The sequence below is a fragment of the Sciurus carolinensis genome, chromosome 6 (assembly GCF_902686445.1).
Source record: "Sciurus carolinensis chromosome 6, mSciCar1.2, whole genome shotgun sequence".
In the NCBI taxonomy this organism is placed as follows: Eukaryota; Metazoa; Chordata; class Mammalia; order Rodentia; family Sciuridae; genus Sciurus; species Sciurus carolinensis.
Window position 1 is genome coordinate 19799130 of NC_062218.1, and position 15287 is coordinate 19814416.

Consider the following 15287-nt stretch of genomic DNA (forward strand, 5'->3'; position numbering starts at 1 on the left):
TTGTTAGATATGCTCCTCTACTTACAATAGGTTACATCCCAAAAAGTCCATTATAAGTTGACAACATCATAAGTAAAAAAATGAATTTAATACACCTAATTTATGGAACACCATAGTTTACCAGTACAGTACACTGTAGAGTGCTGTTTACCCTCATGATTTTGTGGTTCACTGGGATCTGTGACCTGCTGTGGATACCCAGAATCATGGGAGTATTATACTGCACAGCTTTACCTAGAGAAAATCTCAAAATTCAGAGTGTAATCTCTACTGAATGTGTATTGCTTCTTCATCATCCCAAAGTCAAGAAAGGATAAATCAAACCACCATAATAAGCTAGAACCACCTACAGTATATATATACACAGCTAAGAAAATAATCTTGTGCAAGGTAAGTGTTATGGAAGCTCTGTGACCATGGATGAGCACAGGTTAGAGAACCTCAAAGGAGGGTTGACTGTGAAAGACAGCCCACAGCAGGTTTTTCAAGAGAATATTGAAGTGCTGTTGCTCATGACAAAGACTGAAAAGAGTCAGGCCCCAGAACATGAGTCAAGAAAATGATCAAGGGTGGGGTGTTAATGAGATCCAATGACATTTCAGGCCAAACGTACCTGGTAAATCAAAAAAAAGGAAAGATATCGCTAGAGTGGTAAATGATGAGGTGTGTGGCATCTCTCAAAAGTACAGATGACATGCATAATAAAATGGGAAGTGTTGAACTTGTACTTTTTGGTAAGGGATTAGAATTACAATTGAAAATATTCCTAGAAATTAAAAAATGGTTGAGAAATGGAGTCTATGAGAGGTTTTGATACTTTTGTAATTAGTCACCAAAAACAAAATGCTTTCCATCATGGTAATGCCTCAATGAAGTTTTCTAATCCAATTTTAAGTGATAAATAATAAGTCAAAGGAAAAAATACATTATGTTACTGTTCATACTTTTCTTAATTTCTATCAGAGAAAGGCAGATACATTCTGGAGGAAAGGATCTGTGTTTTCAAAAGAATTTTGGTTCTTCCTTTTCAACCTAAAATGATCTGATTCTATGGAGTTTGAAAATTTTCTTAGCTTAAAGAATGGAAGAATAAATCCAGTTACAAAAATTGGTTAAGTAGCCATTAATGAAAATATTTTGGCTCTGGATTAAAGTTATTAATCATAGCTTTGTGTCTAGGATGCAAAATCATTTTTCTGTGTAGTTCTCTGTGAATCCACAATATGAGTATCTTTTTTTCCCAATTTTATTTGTAAAAACACTCATAACTTACTAGAACTCAGTGGTGACACAAACTAATGGACCATCTTTAAATAAATTCACTTACAGATCCAAAATAGAGCACAATGTTCTTCTTTGTAGTGCTATGAAATTAGCATCAAATACAGAAGAACTCCCTATTCTTCACCTCCCCCATGGTTGTCATCTCTACACTGTAAATCATAGAGTAAGAATAAATGAAGTTGTTTTCCTCCTGTCATTCATACTTCAAAGCTTCTCTGTGGAGTGGAAGTATTTCATTTTCAGGAAGGATTAATGCCAAAAGTGTTTATTGGCGTCTATGAGAAACATTTAGCTAGCTTGAGCGATCTTACCAAAGAAGTTGTTGTTAACATCTGTGTGTAGGCATGTCTCTGCACGTGTGCCCACGCGTGTATGTATGTATATGAGCAGGTCTGTGGGCAAGTGTGTATATATGTGTTCATGTGTGCATGTGAATGATGCACAAGAATTCGTGGGCGATAAATGTGAGAGGTGAGGAAGGCAAAACAAGAATAAGAATGCTTTGGAAAACATCTAAAATATATTTTTCAGGATATTTTCCTTCATTTTAATGAGAGTTTTTCACAAACACAGATAGCTAATAGAATACAGAATTGAAAGACAAACAGACATGTCAGAAATAAATGACTATGTTTCCAATTTAAAGAAGATTCACTTCTTGATATAATGTTTATAAGTAAAATAATTCAATGTGCACTAGGCCTGTTTGCATATGTAGGTGTATGTATCTATGAGCAAACTTGTGTATACATGCATGGGGAAGCAAGGGTAACTGATAAATGGAAATATAATTAAAAGGAGGCTTAGCTACCCATGGGTTCTTTATCCTTCAAGAAAAGCAAATTAGGAACAAACAAAAAGCACAAAATGGGGAGGAAGAAAGGAGAGAGACAATCTCTGGGTTCAAGAAAATGCCCACTTGAACTCTGAATAAGCAGCTGTTATTCTCATGAGGAAATTGCCTGAGCTGAAATTCCAAGCTGTTGGCAAAAATAATAATTCTTCTGTAGTTATCAGGCCTAAAGTTTCATGGAAATGCACAAGAAGGCTTTCTGTAATGACTTGGAAATCTACAGGAACAAGGAAAGAAGCTCGACTCATTATTTGGATGTGATTACATGACCCACATGAATGTTAGGGATAATGGGCAACTTAGCTCACTGCAAATCAAACAGCTCCATGATCCATCATTAACCTAAGTGAGCCTTCTCTTTATTGAAGCAGCCCTCTAAATGAATAGGTCACTGCCTGTTTAAAAGCTAAGAGATTTGTTAATGTTCCAAGGACTTAAGAGTCTATTACACCAGACGGCCCAAGCATGTAAAAAATTGTAGGCACTTTAGATAGCTAACATACTTTGGTGTATATATAAATATTTTAAAGAATATTGTTTGAGACTTGGTTTAAACAGGGAATATTGCTTTTGTGACATAATCCTGCATAAATGTGCATATGTATCAAGTTGAAAAGAAAAGAGAGGACTTTTGTAGAGAGAGCCTCCACAAGAGGAAATAAGTTTCCACTGTAAGCCAACTTTCATAATACAATTAACTTCATTAGAGAGAATGGAATTTCAAATACTGTTCAAATTAAGGCAGTGCAGTTAGAAGCTGCAGCAGTTCAGGAAGAATTAGCAATGCCCTTCTGAAGAGAGCTGCTGAATTAAACCTTGGAGGGCTTTAAGATTAAGCCATTTAATTGCTACTTTAGGAGTTCCGGACTTTGCATAGACTCAGGCCCAGGTGTTAATACTGATTCTTCTCTGTTCTCTTCAGATAACAAAACTGAATCTCAGAGCCAATTAAGGTGAAACTTTAAAGGACTTTTTACCCCTTCTTAGCATATTCTGGGAGTTTTATTTTAATTGTAGACACAGGGGGAAATTGGGGACATTATATAAAGTGAAGGAGTACTGAATCTTGAGTTGAAATGACAACCAGTCTCCATCCAAATTATTGTGTTTTAAATTTTAAAATTATTTTTGTAGTCTGACACTCAAATTGTGTTCTTTTCATCCTACTAATCATTTAAACAGAACACTCTTTCTATACTTCAACCAACACACCTGACATGAATGGTTAATACTTATTACATTTATAGGCCAAGTAATATGCATAAAAATCTTATAACAAGCCCCCTAATTCAAACATACATCTCGATCTTCTTCCTAAAGGAAATCACTTTTAGCATATGATACAAATTGTTCAAACTCCTTTTATGAGCATGGAAATGTTTAGGTGAAATATGCACTCACATCAATCCCTCCAATTACTCATTAACCAAATACTCAGTAAGGACTTATACACATCAAACACTATTCCCTCATGGGTTTACATTTTATTTGGGAAGACAAACAACATGCAGATGCCCATTGACTTACAATGGGGTTACATCCTATAAACCCACCACAAACTGAAAATGATTTTAACTCACCTGCCAAATATTACACCTTAACCACACAGCAGTATGCCGTGGGTGACTGGGAGCGGTGGCTCATTGCTTCCGCCCACTATACCGAGAGAATATCTAGTAAATGGCTAGACCAAGAAAAGAACAACGTTCAGCATCCAAAGAACAGTTTCTACTGAATGCACATTGCTTTTGCACTATTATAAAGTCCAAGAATTATTAATCAATTTAAGCTTAGGTCCATTGGCAATGCAATATCATATAACACAACATAGTTACTATTTAAAGAACACTAAAGATGGATAAATGTAAAGATGCTCTGGACAGAGGGGTATGGTGACCCACATCTAAGAATCTAAGCTATGCCTGAGGCTGAGGCAGGAAGATCACAAGTTCAAGGCCAGCCTGGGCAACACAGTAACACCACATCACAAAAAAAAAAAAAAAAAAGAAGTCTGTCCTATTTATAGAAAGTAATGACAGGTAATGATAATTAAACCAAGATTTACATGAAGTAAAGAGGAAATTGGATGAGTATAAAGATTCTTAGGCTGGGACCAGCTAGGACTTAGAAAGAAACTGGAAAAGTTTGGCAGGTTATTGGCTGTAAGCTATAGGAAGTTCATTGACAGTTATAAGGATCAATGAACTGCCTGTAGAACAATGAATTAGGGCCAGGAGAAGGACAAAGTGTAAAAGTAGTAGAAAGATCAGTTAGGAGACTATTACACAATCTGAGATGGCAGTAGTAGGGGCAAAGGTGACTGTGGTGTAGGAAGTGAGAAGTAATTAGATTAGAGACATAGAAAGACCTGAAGCCAGAAGAATTGATCCTGAGCTAAATATGGGGGCAGTGGGGAGTCTGGGAAGTGAAATGTCAGAGGGGCCCTTAAGGTCTTGAGCCATGGGTAGATATTATGAAATTTGCTGAAATGAAGATTACAAAAATAAGTATATTCAGGTAGTAGTAAGGATGAACAGAAATCATGAGTTCTGCTTGGAAGTTGTGTTTGAAATGGCTATTAGATGTCCCGGTGGAAATAAGAAGCAGACAATCTAAGTCCAAAGTCCGATGCTCAACCTGCAGATTGGAGATGAAGACACAGTTCTGGAAAGACCCACCTTGGTAGCATTTAAACTCCTGCTCCTGTATGTGATTCCCTCTTCAGGGACTTGCTACATAGCACATAACCCAGCCTCTGAGTGAATCACAACACACCCTGATAGTTGCTACTTGTGGATCTGAAAATAAAGAGAAACTAGTCAAGGAGAATGAAAAGAAATGGACTGTGGAGGAAAAATAAAATTAAGAAATAATACAAGGCACATGAAAGTTTTCCTATAAAAAAACTTATCCAAATGTTGGAAATGCTGGATTTTGAATTTTGATATACACTGCCAAATTTCCCTTCTAACAATTTCTCCTTTTACAATTCATCTAAAACTCTAAGAGATGGGCCTGGCTTCTGTGGTATCTTCATTTTTTTGAGCATTCATGTTCTTAATTTTGTTTTAAAAAATAATGGCTGCTTAAAAATATCTCTGGCGGAAGTGTGTGCACACAGGTGGGCTAGAGCAGATCACATACCACATATTTTCATTTATATCTTCCTTTCCCTCATCACTGGTGTTTTATTATTATTAGCCTATAAAAATTAATTGTTAAATGAAAGTGTAAAATGTTCAATGTATTACAGCATAAATATCTTCTTAATATTCCTGCTAAAACTTCATATTATTAGAGTTTAGAGTATATATAAATAGTTTGCTATATGCTCAACTGCTAGATATCAATTCAATTTTGATCACAAAGAGTACAGTTCTAATATTGGGTTCCATTCTGTTAGAATCTAATAGTGGTCATCTTTGAGTAGGCAGTTAAGCACAAATCCTGAATACTGACTTAAACAACTAGGTTTCTTACTGTGAAATATTCTTTTATTTTATAAAATTATTCTGGCCTTCTCATTCTTACCTTTGTAAACATATAACTTGATGCCTTGCCAAGAGCTTATTCTGCACTTTTCACTCACTATCCTACTGCTAGTAATTAGGGAAGAGTGGAATTTCAGTAAAATATGACTTTAAAATCTGTCAGCGATTCCCTTGAAGTAACTGCAACGCTTCATGAAATACTGACTCACAAAGTTGTAGAAGAGTTCATTTTGGATCTAGGGTCATATTTTGCTTAATGACAGGAATGCATTCTGAGAAACAGAACACTAGGCAATGTAGTCATTGTGTGACCATCAGAGAGCATACTTAGACAAACCTAGATTCCATAGGTCACTTACTGGATGTAGACTCCTGATTCAATCAAGAGATGTGGTAAACATGAGACATTTGGGGCTACTTACACCATAATGTATCATACTGCTTCACAGTAACTAAAAAAACAAAAAAACAAAACAAAAAAAAAATAACAACAAAAAAAGAAGCTCCCAAATAATGACACATAGTGTAGTATAGTAAGTACACAACTCAGTAACATAAGAGTTTATTATCATTATCAAGTATTATGTAGTATACATAAGTGAATATGCTATAATTTTATCATATGGGTAGCCTGGTAGGTTTGTTTATCCCAATGTTACCAGGTATTACTTTGAGCTGTGATGTTAGGATGGCTAATTCTCTAGGTGACAGGAACTGTTCTGCTCTGCTATAATCTTATGGGACAACATTCATACATAACAATAGTCTGTCATTAATTGGAATGTTATTATGCAGTGCATAACTGTTTTTATGTGCTTGCTACTTTAACTATTCCCATTACCCCTCAGTAGTAATTCTGAATATATCTGAATATATCAGACAATTCTCAATTCTTTTCTATTGGGAAAAAAAAAAAAACTCTTTGAAAGCTAATTTCCTTAGTTTTCAAAATTTGCCAACCATTTGGACCTAATACATTCAAAAATATTATTTGGATAATTTAACTAACATCAAATTTGGTTGATTAAATCCCAACACCCTTTTTTCACATTCAAGTATTCTAATAATGTTGAAATATTAAAGTAATTTGATATAATAGTATATTACTGACATTATCAAGGTTCATGACATCTTCTAATTGTGTCTTCTACCTATGTCCTGGATGTTGTAAATTTTATGTTTGCTAAAACTTTGATTCATTACATCGTCCCTTTCTGTTTATGACCATCCTCATTCAAAATATTCTATTACTCAAGTGTTCAAGTCTTCATAAAATACCAATACCACAATCTTCCCTTGACTGTACTCCTCTTCTAGTTATCTCATATTGTACCCACATTTTTGCATTTATCCCTTTTGAAATAATTTTGTGAAAATTTTATTACATTCTAAGCTTCACTTATTCTTCAAAGCATCAGAAATGCCCATGCCTATCTATTTAAGGCATTTTTTGCCAAAATAAGTGAGTTTTTGTGTGTTTGTTTAAGTACATGGCTTACAAATGACTTCCATCCCAATGTTGCAAAGTCCAGCACATCACAAATCCAAACAGTCACATTTTCATCCAACCCAGTAACCAACCATGGCTGTAGTTATCCTCTCCAAAGCAAGTCTTCTACAGGTAAGGAAGGTTACAAGGAGAAGACATGACCAATTGTAAATGCCCTCTATGGAGTAATACTATGTTGAGTTGTGACAAGAAGCCAGAAATCTTGAAATAATGTAAGTTGCCCAAAGTATACAGAGAACTCAAAATATGGTTTTAAACCATTGCCTGACTCCCATATGGTGATCTTTACACATGATCACACAATGAATCTGAACACTTCTCTTTACATGAGGTCATCTTTTAATGATTATAACAATTTTCCAGAAAATCCAGTTATAGAACCCATTGAACATATGGCACACTGATGGTAATAAGCATTCTTGAAACAAGTATTTTACTTTGCAGATAATTCTATATTCACAATATAAACCCTAATGTTTGACAACTCATTTGGACTTGAAACTAAGTGTGCATCATTCATCCATTTGAGCACACCAATTAGGGATTAATAGGTAAATCCTGTTTTCATATTGAGTATCTATGCACTGACTGAAATCTTAATTTCTCTCACAAACATCTTCATACATGTAGGCATCAGATGTACATGTGTTAGGAAGAATTTACATTGTTCAAGTGCTGCATCCCTATATTTGAGGTAATATAAATCCATTTATAGAGCAGTCACTTAGATATTTATAGAGTAAGTGTTATGAATTAAACCAATGTGAAAACACTAACTGAAGCATGCTGAAGATTTAGTTTATCTCTTTGTACCATGTTATAATATGATAGAGTAATACAAATCCTAATAAAGCTAAATTTATAAAACTGTGAGCATATGTCGTTTTGAATAGTGTAACAGGTGTGTATAAAATGAAATGATACTAATTGAATAAATGAATATTTCACAACTTAGAACATCCATTCAGGACCTCACAAAAAGTAAAAAACTATTATGTGGAATTTATCCTTTATTCAATTTTCCAAAACAAAACTTTCACTCAGTCTTTTCAAAAAAGTATTACTTAACCATATTTTTTGTCATTTTGAATAACCAGTATTGATATTCAACACAGGCAGTTTTATAACACACACACACACACACACACACATACACACACACTCTTTCCTTTTAAATTTTGGTTATGATATATCATCCTTTAGCATAGCAATTTCAAATAAAAATGTAGTTGTCTCACAGCCAAAAGTTAAAATGCTTAAATGCTTTTAAAAAATATACCAGTGTAAATTGTTCAATTATCATGTTTTAGTAAACTAAAAGGAAAGTTCTCAGTAAAAAGCTTCAATTTCCTTTCCTTACATAATGATTAAATTTATTTCATTTTCCCATTACAAATTGAGTCTAATCATAAAAGTAAAGCTCAATATTTGTTACACAGTATGGGTAAAATATTTTCTACTAAGAGCTTAATATAATAGGATCATTAATTACTAATACATTATAAGTTAAATGTTATCCATTGATGAGATAATAATATGGTAATGCAGGACATAATTACTTTTAAAAGAGCAATAATTTGTTAGAAGACAAACAGAGTAGTATCTTATCTTTAATGAGCTATTAACAATCATATTTTTTCTTTGGAAGAATGAAGACATTAACAACAGAGTCTACCAGTAGGTCATTTTATCATGTGACTCCTTAGATTTGTAATTTTTACATGAAAACCATGGCCCATTTCTAAAGAGAACCCCAGCTTGGTGCATCATCCTATCATAACTATTAAGTAGATTTAATAAGTGGCACAAGTGTGAGAACACAGTAATATTTCAAATTTCAGGTAAAAACAATTTAGGCAGAAAATTTGCAGTTCTCTTTAATCAGCAAGAGTGATTAGATGTTCATCAGAAAGCAATTCAGGAAGTAACAATGACAGATTCTTATCAACCACACAACACTGAAGGTTTGATTGATTTCAACCTGTATCACAGACTATTACATGAAATATGGCTTGGTGAACTAGCAGAAGCAAAAAAAAAAAAAAAAAAACAAAACAACAACAACAAAAAAAACTGCTCAATAAGGAGATCAGCTTTGTACTCTATTCTTAAAGGATGCAATCATATTGAGAGGCAAGTATGTCATATGAAGCATTAACAGGGATTTTTCCCAAAGAACTAAACACTATTTTTCTAAGAACTTAATATACATCATCCTACATGTGGAACAAATGACACTCTCCCTTGACAATAATTCAACTCTTTCTTTTTGTGGGATTTACCTAAAAGGATCATATCACTAGCAGATCAGTGGACGGAGTGAGGTCGAGTAGGAAAACAGCCTGGTTGGAAAACTTCCCCCTACTGCTTGGAAATGGTACACTGCAGTATAAATTAGGAATACAGCAACTACAGATTTGTGAATCACAACAGAAGATAAAAAGTACACTGGGATTTTTATATTAGAGAGTGGCTTAATGATACCTTAATCTTAGCAATTGGTCACTAAGTGCTATTAATTAAGAGGAACTTAGTTATAGTCTAAAGTTGGAATTTCAAGTTCATAGGAAAATATTTTTACTTCACTAATTTCCATAGCAGGTAGAGAAAGAGCCCCTAAATCTTGGTGCTGAGTAAGCAGTTGTGACAGTTATTTAAATGGAAACTCCTACTTCACAAGTACCTGTGCACTTGAGCACTCCAAAACAGCTGTCACTCAACTGCTTACAGCTTGAGAATAGTCACAGACCTTTCAATTCCGAAGAGAGTTTCTGTTGCAATCATGGAAATATTTATAACAAACCTTTTCAATCAAACTCCTTTGTAGAAATAATACTGAAAAAATAAATTTTATTATTTTAAATTAATTGGGATAATTTAATAAATAATTGAGGCCATTAAAAGATGAGGATCTGTATTTCTGGAGGGCTATGTGTCTGGATATTATTTTTATAAATTTTACAACTAATCAAGTGTGCTGTAAAGATCAATCAAGCTATTGCCGACTTGGCATTGTTGGATTTTTCGTGATTTGTCCACATGTAGTTTAATTTAAAACTGTAAACATATATTTGGAATACACTCCATTTCAACTTAGATCCCCAGCATTTAAGGTAATTTTCTTGCTGAGCAGTGTATGGCTGAGCTTCAAAATACCTGACAAGAAACTGAAAATCATGAAATGACTACAGAATCAGCCAAAAGTATGTCAGTTGCCTCTCCAGAGAGTACAGAGAAATGTGTCTATAAAGAGGCATCAAACACCCTAAAGTACAGTGGTTTCGAAGCCACTGTGATCCCAATGTAAAAAAAACAAAGCAAAACAAATAATAGTGCTGAAAAAAAAATCACAAATGACTGAGGTCACTTTAAAACTGAATTGCTACATGTCCTCTATCACACATCCTACTTTTTAATAGCATCAGCAAATGATTAATAACCTAAGATCATTTTGAAATGCACATTATATAACTCATAGCAGATCTGGCAATCTGCATCTTTCACTTGTGCCAAATTAGTTTTGTGATAGGAAACTCAGCTATGTCCTGAGAGGCACACTGTTAAAACATTTAAATTTGTTTTACAGTTGAATTTTTTAATGAAGTTTTATTTTTCAGTGTCTGTGGAGAAATGTGTGAGAGGGATCGTTATTTCTAGGAGCTGTTTAAAAATAAAACACCAATAGTTGTGTCTTACAAATCAGATAACACTAAAATTGTTTCTGAAATAACCAGTTGAATATCAAGCACACCTACTTTTCGTTAGAAAATTTAGCCATGCAAAGGTACACTCGTGGTTAAAACATTTCCCTCCCTCCCTTTACAATGTAACCTCTGGCTCTGAAGACTAGAGACTTGTTTAGAACTTACTGAAGTTTCCCAAAGCAAAACCACGCACAGGCTCCGGATTCAGATGCCAGGTTTCTGTGCAGCCTCCTTCAGCTTCTAAGTACGCTAGGCAGCACTTTATTAATCATGTATGAATTTCCGTGCATGCACCCTGAAGCGATCGCACACGCGATGCAAATCCAATGAGATAAAAAGAAGCCTTACCTGATGGCAGAACAGCAGCTGCGGGAACAGCAGCAGAAACGGCAGCAGCAGGATGCAACAACCAGCCTCGCACCGAAGGTGAGACCCTGGGCTCGCTCGCTCGCTCGCTCGCTCTTCCCCTTCCGAATCACTGGAGCAGCACACTGCCTTGCATTTTGTCCCTTTTCACTCGCAGAAGGTCCACCAGGCCGGGCCGCCAGGAGACACCACTTTCTTCCTGGAAGAGGCTGCCTCTCTTCTCAGAAACGCCTGGACCCGGGTCTGTGGCTCCCTCCACATTTACCCTTCAGATCAATAATGCTCTCCGAGCGGCTGGAGCTGGCTGCAGCGGCGAGCGGCGGGCCAATGAGGGCCGAGGATTCCTTGCCTGTCATCTCCCCGCCCTCAAAACAAAACACAGCGTGCCTTTGACACATCGCCCAGTTGTGAAAAGTAATTGAATCCTATATCTGAAACGTACCTTGTTTGTTCCCTCTCCCCCCTAGCGTTCACTGTAGAATGCTTTGAATGAGGCCGAGACTCCAGGCCTCTGGGAGGACTCTGGAGAGCTCGGCAGAGGCTGAGGATCCCGCACTCTTGGGAAAGTGCTGGCACCTGGGTGGGCACCGAAGCTGCGGTTTGTAAGTGCTCTAGGCCTGCTGGAGTCAAGAGAACCCTCCACCCGGAGGCAAAACGCTTAGCTTTAGGCTTCACGCAAGTATATAGCTTCTTTCCTTTCTTTTGTGGAACAAGACAATTAAGTCCATTTACCTGCAAGTTTTCTCATTCTTAATCACCCTCTATAAAAAGTATCAGATGGTAATTGGTGATAATCACAGTCAAACAATTCCTATTTCATTTACTCTTTCTAGGCTTATTTAACTTTGTCCATATCCTATTCGGGATTAAAAATTCTTCAGACTATATGTATATGTAAAATCTGATATCTCTCTCTCTCTCTCTCTCTCTCTCTCTCTCTCTCTCTCTCTCTTTTTCTCTCTGTCTCCTTTTGGTACTAGAAATTGAACTCAGATTTTTTTTTTTCTTTTTTAGACAGGAATTCACTAAGTTGCTTAAGGCCCGTAAATTGCTGACTTTGAATTTGAGATCCTCCTGCCTCAGCCCCCAAGACTCTGGAATTACAGGCCTGCGCCAAGTGGCCCCACTTTATCTGTTGTGATTTGGTTGTATTTAGGTGTTGTAGGATTTTTGAATAAGTATCAGTTGCTTCTAGTGAGGGTTTTTATTAGTGTTACATGAAACTTCATAAGTATTTTAGTGGTGACAAAATATTGTACAGAAGAATATCTCTGGAAAACAATGGTATCAATTCCTCTCACTCCCCCAAATCACAATGCATGCTTTATTCATGATACTTTCTTTGCATCTCACTATTAAAGTGACATATACTGAATAAAAATTTGCTTAAACAAGTTCAACAAGTCATTTATTTTTTTCTTCAAGAATCTGTCAATTTGTCATTTATAAAAAAAATCAGCAATATTTGAGAAAAATCATTTAATCTCAGTCAAAAATCTCAAGAGTGCAGTGTCTCAATGTTTTAAAAACTATGTATAACAATGAGTAGGATTGGAAGCTCAAACAAATGCACAAATAATAATGTCTTTTCAATGTCATTGTTGAATAAGAATAAAATTAATGTGTCTTTCTGAAATCTTTTTGTTCCACTGAAGTAATACAAATAGGTTGATGTATTTGGTGTAGGCAAGTTTTGTGTATCGTGACAAGTTAAAATAGCTTGGGGAGACTTTACAAACAAAACAATTTTGTTACCTGTCTATCATGTGAAGGAGGCATGGAAAAATGTAATATTTACAGCTCAGTATTCTGTGTCACTATAAAAAGGTGAGTGCTAACTTTATTGTAACTCCTTCACGTGGTCAATAAAATTTTATTCAGGGCAGTGTCTAGCTAAGTATCATCAGGATTTTTTTTTTCAAAAAATGAATATGCTGATGAAATATGAATCATAAACATGGTTTCGCTCAATGTATAGTAAAAATCATTCATTTACTTAAATTTATTTGTTGATATCAAATTCATTGTCATGGTTCTGTAGGTCAAAGGTTCTCAGCATGTAGTTCCCAGAATGGAAGCGGAGTTCACCAATCTACTTTAAAAGTGATACCTAATAATTTATCTTTCTATATCTCCCCACATAAATTTGGTGCACATTGAAGTTTGCAGGTTTTGGCTCTAGGAATGGGGTCTTCAAACTACCACAGAAAACTGTTCACCTACTTTTTAAAAATAAAGTTTTACTGAAAAACAAACGCATTCCTTTTTTTATATTATCTATGACTGCTTTTGCAGTACAAAAACTCAGGTGGGTAATCATCACAAGGACCTGTAACTAAAAGGTTAAAATATTTGCCATCTGTCCCTTTAAGAAAATGATTGACCCTTGCATAGGACATTATAGGATTTACAATATAATTAGTGCAAATGGCAAGAGTTGAGAAAAAAAGAACATTTAAAGGTGAGATGAACAAGATGAGATTAATAAAATCAGTGAATTTAAAAATAGATTTTAAATGATAATTTAGTAAATTACATTGGGGAATATGTGTGCATTTTCACAGATTTTTGTTGCTCCCTCTGGGTTTGTGGTGTTGTGTTTTCTTGTCCAGTCTTGGTATCTAATTTGCTCTGAAACAGGAATGGAAAGGGACATTGTCATTTTTAAGGAGAACACTGAAGAACAAATAGAAACTTACGTACACTTCTGTCAGCTTAGATTGTTGAATTAAGAGATCATTGGAGTATTATCTGTCTCAGGATTGAAAAACAGTATGAAAGGATCCTAGAGTTTTTGTTTGTAAACCAGGGAGATTTAGAGACCCTTCATTGTTACTCTAGAACCTCATCTTCCTGACTAAAGCAGGTTTGAATTAATAGAAGACAAGAAAAAGCGCTGAAGCAAAGGCATTTGCTGGGACAAGACACTGGCCCGGAAATGCAAACATGATTTTTATTAGATATGGAAAATGACAAATCCCCAAAGTAGTGAAACCTAGGAAAGGGGAGTGAGCAAGAAAGCCATACATTGAGAGCACTGATCCTTCCTGGAAATAAACAAAGGCTGGGAGGAGGTGTCCATGAAATCTAGAAGGCAGTCTCTGGGGAGAGACCAAAGCATTAATCCTTCCCTAAATGAATCCTTTTCAGATACCAACCACTGACCCCAGACCCCCAATCTGGCCCAGTAAGATAAATCCCAGACACCAACCACTGACCCCAGACTCCCTCCCATTTCACCCAGTAAAACAGACCTCAAATTCCTGAGGGCCCAAGCTGACACACTCATTAGTTAAGGCACCTCTCAGTATAACCTAAAAAACCCAGTCCCCTCCTTTATTCAGTGGTTCATCTTCCACCAGAAAAGTGGTTCCCTCAGAGGCGTTTGCCCCATCCCTGCCTCCCCCAATCCTGTATGAAACTTTGTTCCTAAATAAAAGAGTTGATCTGATCTGTGAAGTTTGCCTCCTGCCCAGTTTTTTTGTGCTAACAGTGTTTGATTTGGGGAAAAGAGTAATAAGCAGGTAGAGTTTCATTCGGGATGGAAAAATCTGAAAGATAAGAAATCGATTTTTTGTTGGGGGGATAACAGAGATTGAACTTGGGGACACTTAACCACTGAGCTACATTCACAACCTTTTTAAAAAAAAATTTTTTTTTTTTTTTTTTCACAGAGTCTTGCTAAGTTGCCTAGGGCCTCCTGTGGGCAGTTATCCTTATTTAGCAGAATGGACTAGGTTGAGCCATGGGATGAGAGGTCTGGCTTCTAGGTACTGGCTACCACACAGGAATGTCCCACAATGCCTGGAAGCATGTGGCGCTGTGTGGGAGTGGTTCCCTGTCTTATTCTGGGATAGTCCCCCTAAGAAAATGGCTCCCCTAACTCCACCTTATCCTGTTCATCACAGAAGAAGTCCCTCCTGGTCCAGGCCCCTTTACCTCTGTGACTATAAAATAAAGGAGAGTTGGGCTACTCCATGTTGTTAGAGGCCAGAGCTGGTATGGCCAGACATGTCACGCCCCCTCTCATTTAAAAAGAGTATTGGCTCTTGTGCGTTTATAGATTAGATAAGTTTATG